The sequence below is a fragment of the Podarcis vaucheri genome (assembly GCF_965113315.1).
Source record: "Podarcis vaucheri genome assembly, chromosome: 2".
Lineage (NCBI taxonomy): Eukaryota > Metazoa > Chordata > Lepidosauria > Squamata > Lacertidae > Podarcis > Podarcis vaucheri.
Window position 1 is genome coordinate 27226543 of NC_138760.1, and position 9991 is coordinate 27236533.

Consider the following 9991-nt stretch of genomic DNA (forward strand, 5'->3'; position numbering starts at 1 on the left):
AATGCACAGAATGAGTGAAGTAAGTGGCTCTGCTCAGGTTACGGCCCCATGCCTGCTGGGATTTGTGTTGCAAATTCCACAGGCTGACTTGAAGCTGACTTGTGCAATGAATAGTCACCTCTGTAGCTTTGTGCCAGGATGACGCATACACTCTGTGCTAATGTATTACTACTACTACTAAGATTTATATCATATAATGCTTCTCAGTCAATTTAATTCATATTCAGCACTAGGAACCTGCATTCAAATGTTGGACTCTTGCGTGTTTTGTGTGTGTGAGTGGACTAATTTTTGTGAAGTTTTTTGTGCTTCTGGTATTCCTAGGGAGCAGCAGTGTGTCATGAAAGACACTGGAAATCCCCTAACTGCTGCAAGTCTGCATAGCTCCGTTGCCCTTTCCCAAGACGTTGTGCAAAATGTGGGGTTGTGCTCAGGCCCTGCCCGCCCTACTCAGGTCTCCTTCTCTTTAGAGGTTGCAACAAATGTCAGTCACGTGGAAATCCAGCCTTAAAATCCATCTTCATGCTCCCTCAGCTTCCAGTTCTTCAAAGAAGAAGTAGAATGAATTAATAAAAACCAGCCAACCTAGCAGTTGGAAAGCACGTCAAAGTGCAAGTAGATAAATAGGTACCGCTCCGGCGGGAAGGTAAACAGCGTTTCCGTGCGCTGCTCTGGTTTCGCCAGAAGCGGCTTAGTCATGCTGGCCACATGACCCAGAAAAACTGTCTGCAGACAAACGCCGGCTCCCTTGGCCTATAGAGTGAGATGGGCGCGCAATCCCAGTCGTTCGCGACTGGACTTAACTGTCAGGGGTCCTTTACCTTTTTAAGGAAATGCATAAGAGGAATCAGGTAGCATAGATACAATTACCTCCTAAAGTTACAGTCAGTGTCCTGAAGGAATTGCTTGGGTGATCCAACCCTCACCTTCTTAAGACCCTGAGGGGAGGAAGTAGAGGAGAAGCCCAAACCAGAGAGTGCATATCATTCATGAGAAAACTCTATTGTCCGATAGTTTGTACTCTTTTGTTTGTTTTAGTAGTACAAATTGTAAACTGCCTTAGATGAAAGGTGGTATATAAATGTAGTAACTAAGTAAGTAAGTAAATGAAATACAGTGGTACTTCGGGTTACATACACTTCAGTTTACAGACTCTGCTAACCCAGAAATAGTGCTTCAGGTTAAGAACTTTGCCTCAGGATGAGAACAGAAATCATGCTCCGGCAGCGTGGCGGCAGCAGGAGGCCCCATTGGCTAAAGTGGTGCTTCAGGTTAAGAACAGTTTCAGGTTAAGAACAGAGCTCCGGAACGAATTAAGTACTTAATCTGAGGTACCACTGTATATAATTATCACCAGAATTAAACATCAAATAAGCCAGTTAATTTCCATCTCCATCTAGTGCAGGAGAACTAGTAACTGGGGGGGGGCGGCACAGGACCCCACCATTCCCACACCACCAAGACTGCTGTAGAAAGCAACAATGCCTATGACTCAGCTCTTTCATTTCAGTTGGATTATGCTTTCAGTACACATAAGAAAGCATGAAGTGTTGGCTGAGGTGACTGTGATTTTAGATAAAAGGAAGGAAAAGGTACAAAGAAGAAGAAAAAGCTTAATCGCAGCAAGCGTATCTCCCCCCCACATCTCACTCACAGAAAAGATGCCACGCAAATTGTGAGAAATTGCCTTGATGATCTAAGAGCTTCCCACAAGACAGGGAAAACTGTTCCCATTTCATAACTCAAACTCCTGCTATGAGTCACAAGGTGGGCTCTGTGTGGGGTGGAAAATTGATATCCCATGCGAGTTCGTTAATAAAAGAATTGGTTGGATTCCTAGATCCAAGGTGTGGGGCTAAACACATTCTGCAGTAAGAGAGCCCCAACAGAGCTTTAACATTACAAAATATGTAGTGACAGTGAAGCATGGGAATTATAAGCTTTTAAATAAAAACCTTTTATATTCTGTTTCGTCTGCTTACAGCACTTTCCCTTTTTATCTCTCTCGCAGTGAACAGACCATGTCATTAGTAAGGTAAAATGCTTTACTTACAAACTCCAAAGGTCAGATTCATGTGTTATTCCATGCAGCAGCCAAAAGAACACAGGCAGAAATATTGGGCTTACAAAATGCAGAAAAATGTTTCTGAACGTGTGGTCTGGGCTTGAAGTGATCAAGCCCAGACATGTTGCCAGGTCAGCTTCACCTGCTGGAAGAGAATGAGCAAATGAAGCTTCACTTCCTTCTTCCCTGGAGGTGAGAGGGTGTGACCTGAGTCTAGGAATACCATGCTGTGGTCTTAAACCCTTCATGCATTAACTAGCCCTAAGCTTGCTAGTTATATTTGACTGCAATTTCCCATACTCTATCTTGGAAAAGCATTCTTGCCCTACTTAGGGTGGTAGCTTTCCCCCTTACAACACCCAGTATGCTCTCAAAAGTCGTTCTTAAATCAAAAAATGTCACACAGGAGGCATGAGATATGCTAGAATGATTATATCAACAGAAAACTTTAGCTGATGAGCAGAGATTAAGAGAACATCTCTGGGGTAGGGTGTGGAGGCCAAGAAGGGATGTTTGTATTTTCCAGTTGTACCAAAGGTAATAATGTGCTTGCTCAAAATATTTGTTTATATTCCCAAACTGTGTAAAATAACTCATTACAAATTGTTCAGTAATACATTTTAACTTATTCCAGAAGGAATCACCTGGAGTTTTGTAACAAACAGTAAGGGGTATACACTCTGCAAGTTTCCTAGGTACAGTTTTGGGGGGAAACTGGTTTAAAGACAGAGTTACATTCATGTGTGAGATTATCCAAACAGGTTTTAATCTGATGCTTTAGTTGTGAGCTGTTGGCATTTGTGATTTTTCCTTCATTACTGAAGCCACAAAAACTTAATAAAAATTCCCGTAGGACAACTCAATGGGTGGATTTTGCTGACTCTAGACTATGACTGATTTGAAAACAATTAAATCATTTTAAGAGCTGGACCATAAAGAAGGCTGATTGCCGAATAATTGATGCTTTTGAACTATGGTGCTGGAGGAGACTCTGGAGAGTCCCATAGACTGCAAGAAGATCAAACCTCTCCATTCTGAAGGAAGTCAGCCCTGAATGCTCACTAGAAGGACAGATCCTGAAGCTGAGGCTCCAATACTTTGGCCACCTCATGAGAAGAGAAGACTCCCTGGAAAAGACCCCGATGTTAGGAAAGATTGAGGGCACAAGGAGAAGGGGACGATAGAGGACGAGATGGTTGGACAGTGTTCTTGAAGCTAGCAGCATGTGTTTGACCAAACTGGGGGAGGCAGTGGAAGACAGGGGTGCCTGGTGTGCTCTGGTCCATGGGGTCATGAAGAGTCGGACACGACTAAACGACTAAACAACAACAACAAATCATTTCCACTCTGACCAGATTGGCCTGCAACAATTGAGAGATTTCCACGTTCTTTTGGTTTACTGACTAGCATCATTTAGGGATATTTGTTTTGCCATGTGCTCCCTGTGACAAATCAGCTAATTGGCACTGTCATCTGTACTATGGGATTCATGTGACTCATGTATGGAATGTGTGCATTGGCCCATTCCCAGAAGTGCACATCTCTTTCTTGAAGTGAACTGTGTATCTCTCACTTGAGGTGATGGGTGGCCCTTCCAGACTGGATAAAGCCTGCCAAGTTGCAGGCAGATAGGTCCAGGGGCTTTTGTGTTGGGGATCTTCAAAAGCTGTTTTTGCAAAGGGGAAACATCTATAACTTTTTATTTATTTTTTAAATTTTGGGGTAGAACTGGATGAAATTTCCATGCAAGGTCACTCCTTCTGACAGCATGCATCCTGCCAAATTGCAGAAGGATAGCTAGAATGATTTTCTCACGAGGGCAGCCTGTACAGTTTTATGGGGTGTAAAAAGCAATTGCTGAATCTGCCCTAGTGTTTCATGGGTAATTGGTCTGGAAATTGGAGGCATGAGAGAGGTGCCTCTGCATAAGAAACCTGCCAAATTGCAGACAAATAAGTCTAGGGATGTTTGCACCAGGCATATTTAAAGTTGATTTTGAGCTGAGGAGAACTAAAATGGATTCACTTGCTGGGTAAAACCATACCTTCTGTTTAGAGGTTTGACCAGTAGATCTCTCCATCCAAACTCTACCCTTCCCGTCTTGGTATCTTCCTTAACCTTAGAGACATATGTTTTGCTCTTGTAAAACTGCTTTTGTTCCCAAAACACAGGGATTGGAGGGCTTTGTAAATTCATTCCCTCTTATCACAAGCTAGAGCTGTCGGTTGCTCTGTCTTCCCCTGCACACTGCACTGCTTGTGCTTGGAGACACAATTTTGCTTTTAGTAGACACCTGTCTGCAGTATCTCTTTGATGTCTGACTCACCCAGGCGCCACAAAGCATTTCAGACTCCTGCTTTCACTTGTGTAGCCTTGTACAGACCCTGTTTCTTTTGGGGCAAGTATCAAATCCCTCCAAGACACTCAATCTTAGTTTAGGAGTCAGGATTTGTCCAAATCCAATGCGCAACACTGTTACACAGAGCAAAAAACCCGCCTTCACTTTCTGCATTAGTGAAACTTGGTAAACACATGAAGCTTAGCACAAGGTGCCAGAAATATTTAGTTTTGTCTCTCTTTCTTCTTTCCACAGCATATTGTCTAAGGGTTAGCACAAGTATGCAACTGAAGCAAGCCCCCTGTTTTTTAAAGGCACCTAAAAAGACAGCGCCTTCACAATCTGTCAGAGCTTCACTTTTCTGACAGTGGTCCCAGCAGTGTTTCCTTTGACGAGGTTGAGTTGGCACATCTTTCATCAATCCTAATTTTCTAGAGATTAAATAATTTAGATATTTTCCATTCACACTTGGCTGAAATCTGATTTTCAGCTTGCCTGCCATTCCAGACAGGTTTGTTCAATATTTTAAGCCCTCTTGTTAAACTGAATGAGACTGGCTTCGTGGAACAACCAAGATTCTCCCCTGCTCTACAAAAAGAACCCCTGCAAACCCCTGCAAAAAGAACACTAAAAACAAAGAGGGTGAATGCACACTTTGCTTTTGAGCCTTCCTAAATGGGGGTTTGAACCACAGCCCTTAACTATTGTTTCTCCTTTGTCTCAAACATTTTTAACTATGTCCAATACAACCTTGTATAATAAAGATATTGTTGTTGTTTAGTCGTTTAGTCGTGTCCGACTCTTCGTGACCCCATGGACCAGAGCACACCAGGCACTCCTGCCTTCAACTGCCTCCTGCAGTTTGGTCAAACTCATGCTGGTAGCTTCGAGAACACTGTCCAACCATCTCATCCTCTGTCGTCCCCTTCTCCTTGTGCCCTCAATCTTTCCCAACATCAGGGTCTTTTCCAGGGAGTCTTCTCTTCTCATGAGGTGGCCAAAGTATTGGAGCCTCAGCTTCAGGACCTGTCTTTCCAGTGAGCACTCAGGGCTGATTTCCTTCAGAATGGATAGGTTTGATCTTCTTGCAGTCCATGGGACTCTCAAGAGTCTCCTCCAGCATACTTGTCCCTTATCATTTGCTATGTTCATTAGCAGGCTATTTCCCCAAATTGTTAGATCTCTTACTGAACCAGTTGTTCAGTAGTGTATTTATTTAGGAAAGAAACAAGTTTTCTCTGCAATAACAAAACCATGGAGATACCTTGTTATTTTGTTTTCTGCTGTAATTCCATTAGAGGGATTACACTAATTCTGCTACTATGGAGAAATCTATCAACCTACAGAGACCCTGGCTGCTCCAGCCTTCAAAGCCATGGATTCTGCATGCATTATAAAAATCAGAAAAATGTTTTAAGGGCATCAGAAGAGATACTGCTGGAGCCAGCTTCTCTTTCCTTGTTACCCAGATTTTTAACATTGTTCTAGTGAATCTTTTATCTACTTTATGCAGCCAATTAGACCTGCTTCTGAACAATGGAGATGTGATTTCCTAGGTGAATCCATCGGGCAATTTCTAGCTGAGTTTATTGGACGCCTTCATCCTTCAAGATGAAGTGAGCCAAATGGCATAGCTGGGGTGCCTCAAAATAAATCACTAAGTTCGATATTCCCCAGCCTTTATATATATATAAATAAGTATTCTATATCCATGATAGTCTTCAATGGGTACCAAGTTGTGTTGGAGTTTGCAAAGCCAAGCTGGAGACTAAGCCATTTTGATTGCACCATGGGGTCTTGAAAAGACCAGTTTCAAATATCAGAAGAACCCTAGCATAGTTTGGCAGCAGATACTCATTCCCATCACAGTCAGTGGGAATGGGAATGCCAGCTCTCAGAGGATTCCAGGAAACACTCTGTTTCAAGTATCTATTTCCTCCCCATAAGTATTTCAAATGAAAGAATGAACGACGGACAGATGCTTCATAAGAAATGCTGTCGCATAGTTTTTATTATGATCTCAGGAAATATGTAATATAGTGGTACCTCTGGTTACATACTTAATTCGTTCCGGAGGTCCGCTCTTAACCTGAAACTGTTCTTAACCTGAAGCACCACTTTAGCTAATGGGGCCTCCCGCTGCTGCTGCACTGCCGAAGCACGATTTCTGTTCTCATCCTGAAACAAAGTTCTTAACCTGAAGCACTATTTCTGGGTTAGTGGAGTCTGTAACCTGAAGCATATGTAACCCGAGGTACCACTGTAGTCCCTTTTGCACCCATCTGATTTCTATGTTGAAGAGTTCTAAACTTCTTAGCACTTTTCTTTTTGAGCAGAGGTTGGGTGAGCAGCCCAATTCCATCCTGTTTCTTAATATGAGCTCTACCCTGTCCTGTTTTGTGTGGATTTTTCTTTTCAAGGAAGCATGAAAAGTCCAGATTACAATTGTGTACACTTGTGAAATTCACATTTCTCCAGTGCTTTTCAATGCATATTTACATAAAAGTTCTAAGTGCAGAATGTTTCTTTTCCATGTCTAGGGGGGCGGGGGGGGGGCGGGGAATGGTCCTGGCCTTTGCGACACAGCTAATGAAAATGATTTTTTCCCTGCCTCTTGCCATGCAAGTTCCTAGATTAATTTGACAGTTATATGTATTTTTGTGTTGTCCCTAGGCAAAATGTTTATTTGCTAGATATCTCAATTTGTAAATTGGGATTATAGTTTCTTTTGTTTGTTTTTTAGCCTATTTGCAGGGGCTTTTATTTGCCCAGTTCTTACGACCCTCTGCTGCTGTGTAACTTGCACTGTAGCCCCAAAACTCTGATCCCACTTAGCTCATGCTGCAAATGGGCCTTGCCCAGTTCCGCTGTGGTGACATGCCAGTTCTACCAGGGCTTGGGTGAGCCTATATTATATCTCGCTTAGGCCTTTCTCTTGATGGCCATGAATGCATATACAATCTGTTGCCCCCTAGCTAAAAAAACTGATGTTTCCAGTGGCTGAACAGCCCCTTGCCTTTCGAGGCATAAAAATGGAATCATGTCAGATAAACATGGAGAGAGATTATGGCAGCTTACATTCCTGTTTTTTCTTTTTCTTAACTGCAGCTAAGAGTTTTCATGGAAGCTGAAGTGGAGGGTGGGGGGGGTGGGGGAACCCTAAAGGGAGTAGAGTCTGAAGCAGAACAAGAACGCATTAAAGATTTAATGATATTTCCTTTTGAACTAGCCTCTTGTTAAATTTTTCTAGACATCACTCGGTTTTATGAGCCACATTCCTGCTCATTCTGCTTTAACGGTCCTTGATGCTGGAAACGCACAGGTTCCTCGCAAGTCAAGGCACACCAGTGTTAATGTGTGTTGCAATTGCAGGCACAGCGCGCCTGCTCTCAAGCAAGCTTTCAGCATTTGAAAAATAGGCTGCCAGTGAATCTGCTTTTAGTTTAATTACGTCTTACCAGTTACACCGTACGTTATTCCTTCCAGCTGTGCCTGGTGTCAGCGCCTTCTCCATTACCGGCAAACAATCATGCTAGCTAGCAGTTCCTGATCAGCTCTTGCAGTCTCAATGGGCTTGACTACATTATTTAGTATGGCAGAATGAGTGCCCCAAACAATGCAGGGACCCCGCCCAAGATTTCCTTCTGTATCGGAATAAATTACCTGGGGTATGTGTGAAATTAATTCAATTTCAGATGCACTGAGTTCTTTTAAGTGTTGCTTTCTGGGACTTCAATCCTTTTGGAATTAATGCAAACTGATGTAATACTGTGCTTTGTACTGCCGCAGTTCTAAGCCACAGAGTTCTAAGTAATTTTCTTCTTCTGCCAGTCTTTAGTGGGCATCACTTGTTATTAAAGTTAATAAATGTTTTCCCTCAAATGATGCATCTGCGTAGTGTATATAGTTAGGCAGCAAACTCCAGAGATTTCACCTCCATGGAAGACACAATTTTTAAATCGTATTTTTATTAAGTTTTCCAAAAATGTAACGCATACATTTCAATACATAGTAAAACATTTTTTCTTTGTTATTTTTGTTGACTTCCCACCCTCTTTTCCGCGGGGTTTATATTTCTCCTTCTGCTGCACCCTATCTGCTATCTCTTATAACAACACTACTATAATCTTTAAGTTCTCCTGTTGCTCATAGTTCCTGTATTCATCATAAAATAATATTTCATGGAAGAGACAATTGGTGTGAAGTGGGAAGGGGATTTATTTAATTTGTGGCCGCCATACTTCCATGTTCCTTGCTCTGCTGCACAGTAGTCTCCCTTCCTGAGCTGATAAGATGTGGCCTGTCACCTAGTCCTAACTATTCCCATTGTAATAAATGAAAATCTGCCCTTATTCCCTTATGGGGGACACAAGAGCCCTTATAGAGTCCTTTGTAGGCTCTCCATTTGTCGGAGAAGAGAACAGAGGCCAACCAGAGAATATTGAGAAGCAAAGCAGCTCGTAATCCTGATCTTTATTGAACTGTTGCAACAGGGTGCCCCCTTCACACGCAGGAGAAGGAGGAGGACCCAGAACCCAGGTGTGCCCACCCTTATACAGACATTTTAAATTGCCCACCCTGGAGTCCAAGACCACCCCCAGAAATATCATACATACATCACAGAAAGGGGTGGTCTACAACAGAAATCTGAGTGCGTTGTTTACCAGAAATCTGAGTGCGTTGTTTACCAGAAATCTGAGTGCGTTGTTTACCTCCTGTCTGGCGGGTTACCTGTTAATGCTTACTTGATTGGATACCCTGAGGAGCCTGGCCAGTCTTTTGTAATAATAAATACTTAGTTCCTGAGCCAGGTCACAGGCTCACCCTATTCATACACAGACATACCCTTAGGACAGGATCTGTGAAGGAAAAGACAATGGGGAGGCTTTTCCATTTTCCTTTGACTTTGCAGAGAAAACATTTGGTCAGTTTGGGAGCCAAAATGTCTTCATGGCTGTTTTCCTGCACTGCTTCAGACATGTGGTTTATATATTTATGTACGTGTTTGCTTGGTACATTTATGAACATTTATTATATATATAAGACCTTAATTTTTTTATTTCCCCATGATGCTGGTTTGTGGGGGAAGTCAGCATTCCTGCTGAGGCCACCTTGTCTGGAGGAGTTCAGGACTTCATGGCTGCCATGACAGCCATGGGGCTGTCCCAAGATGTCATCTGTCCTTCTACAGGTTTTCCACACCACCTGTACCATTGTTCCGCATGGAGCACCACCATCACATGTAAACTATGCGCTACCTGTCCACATTCCTGGTGGAAGCTCTCTGCTGTCGTTTGAAGACTGTTCTTGGGACAGCCATTTGTACAACAGGACGGTCCGTATATGAAAGATGGAAAATGGAGAGCTTGCCTTTTCGAAAACAAGTTGCTTTCTTCTAGCCAGATCCTCAGTTTTTGCTTTTGTAACTCCTTGCATATTGCAGAGGCGGAGAGGGGGAGTGAGGGATGGAGATGGGGATGCCGGAAAGAGAGAGAAATGGACATGGCCCCATCCACTTTTGGCTTTGCTCCCACTCCCCACTGCTAGCTTCTGCCCTACCCAAAAGACTTAATATAGCTCTCGAGGGA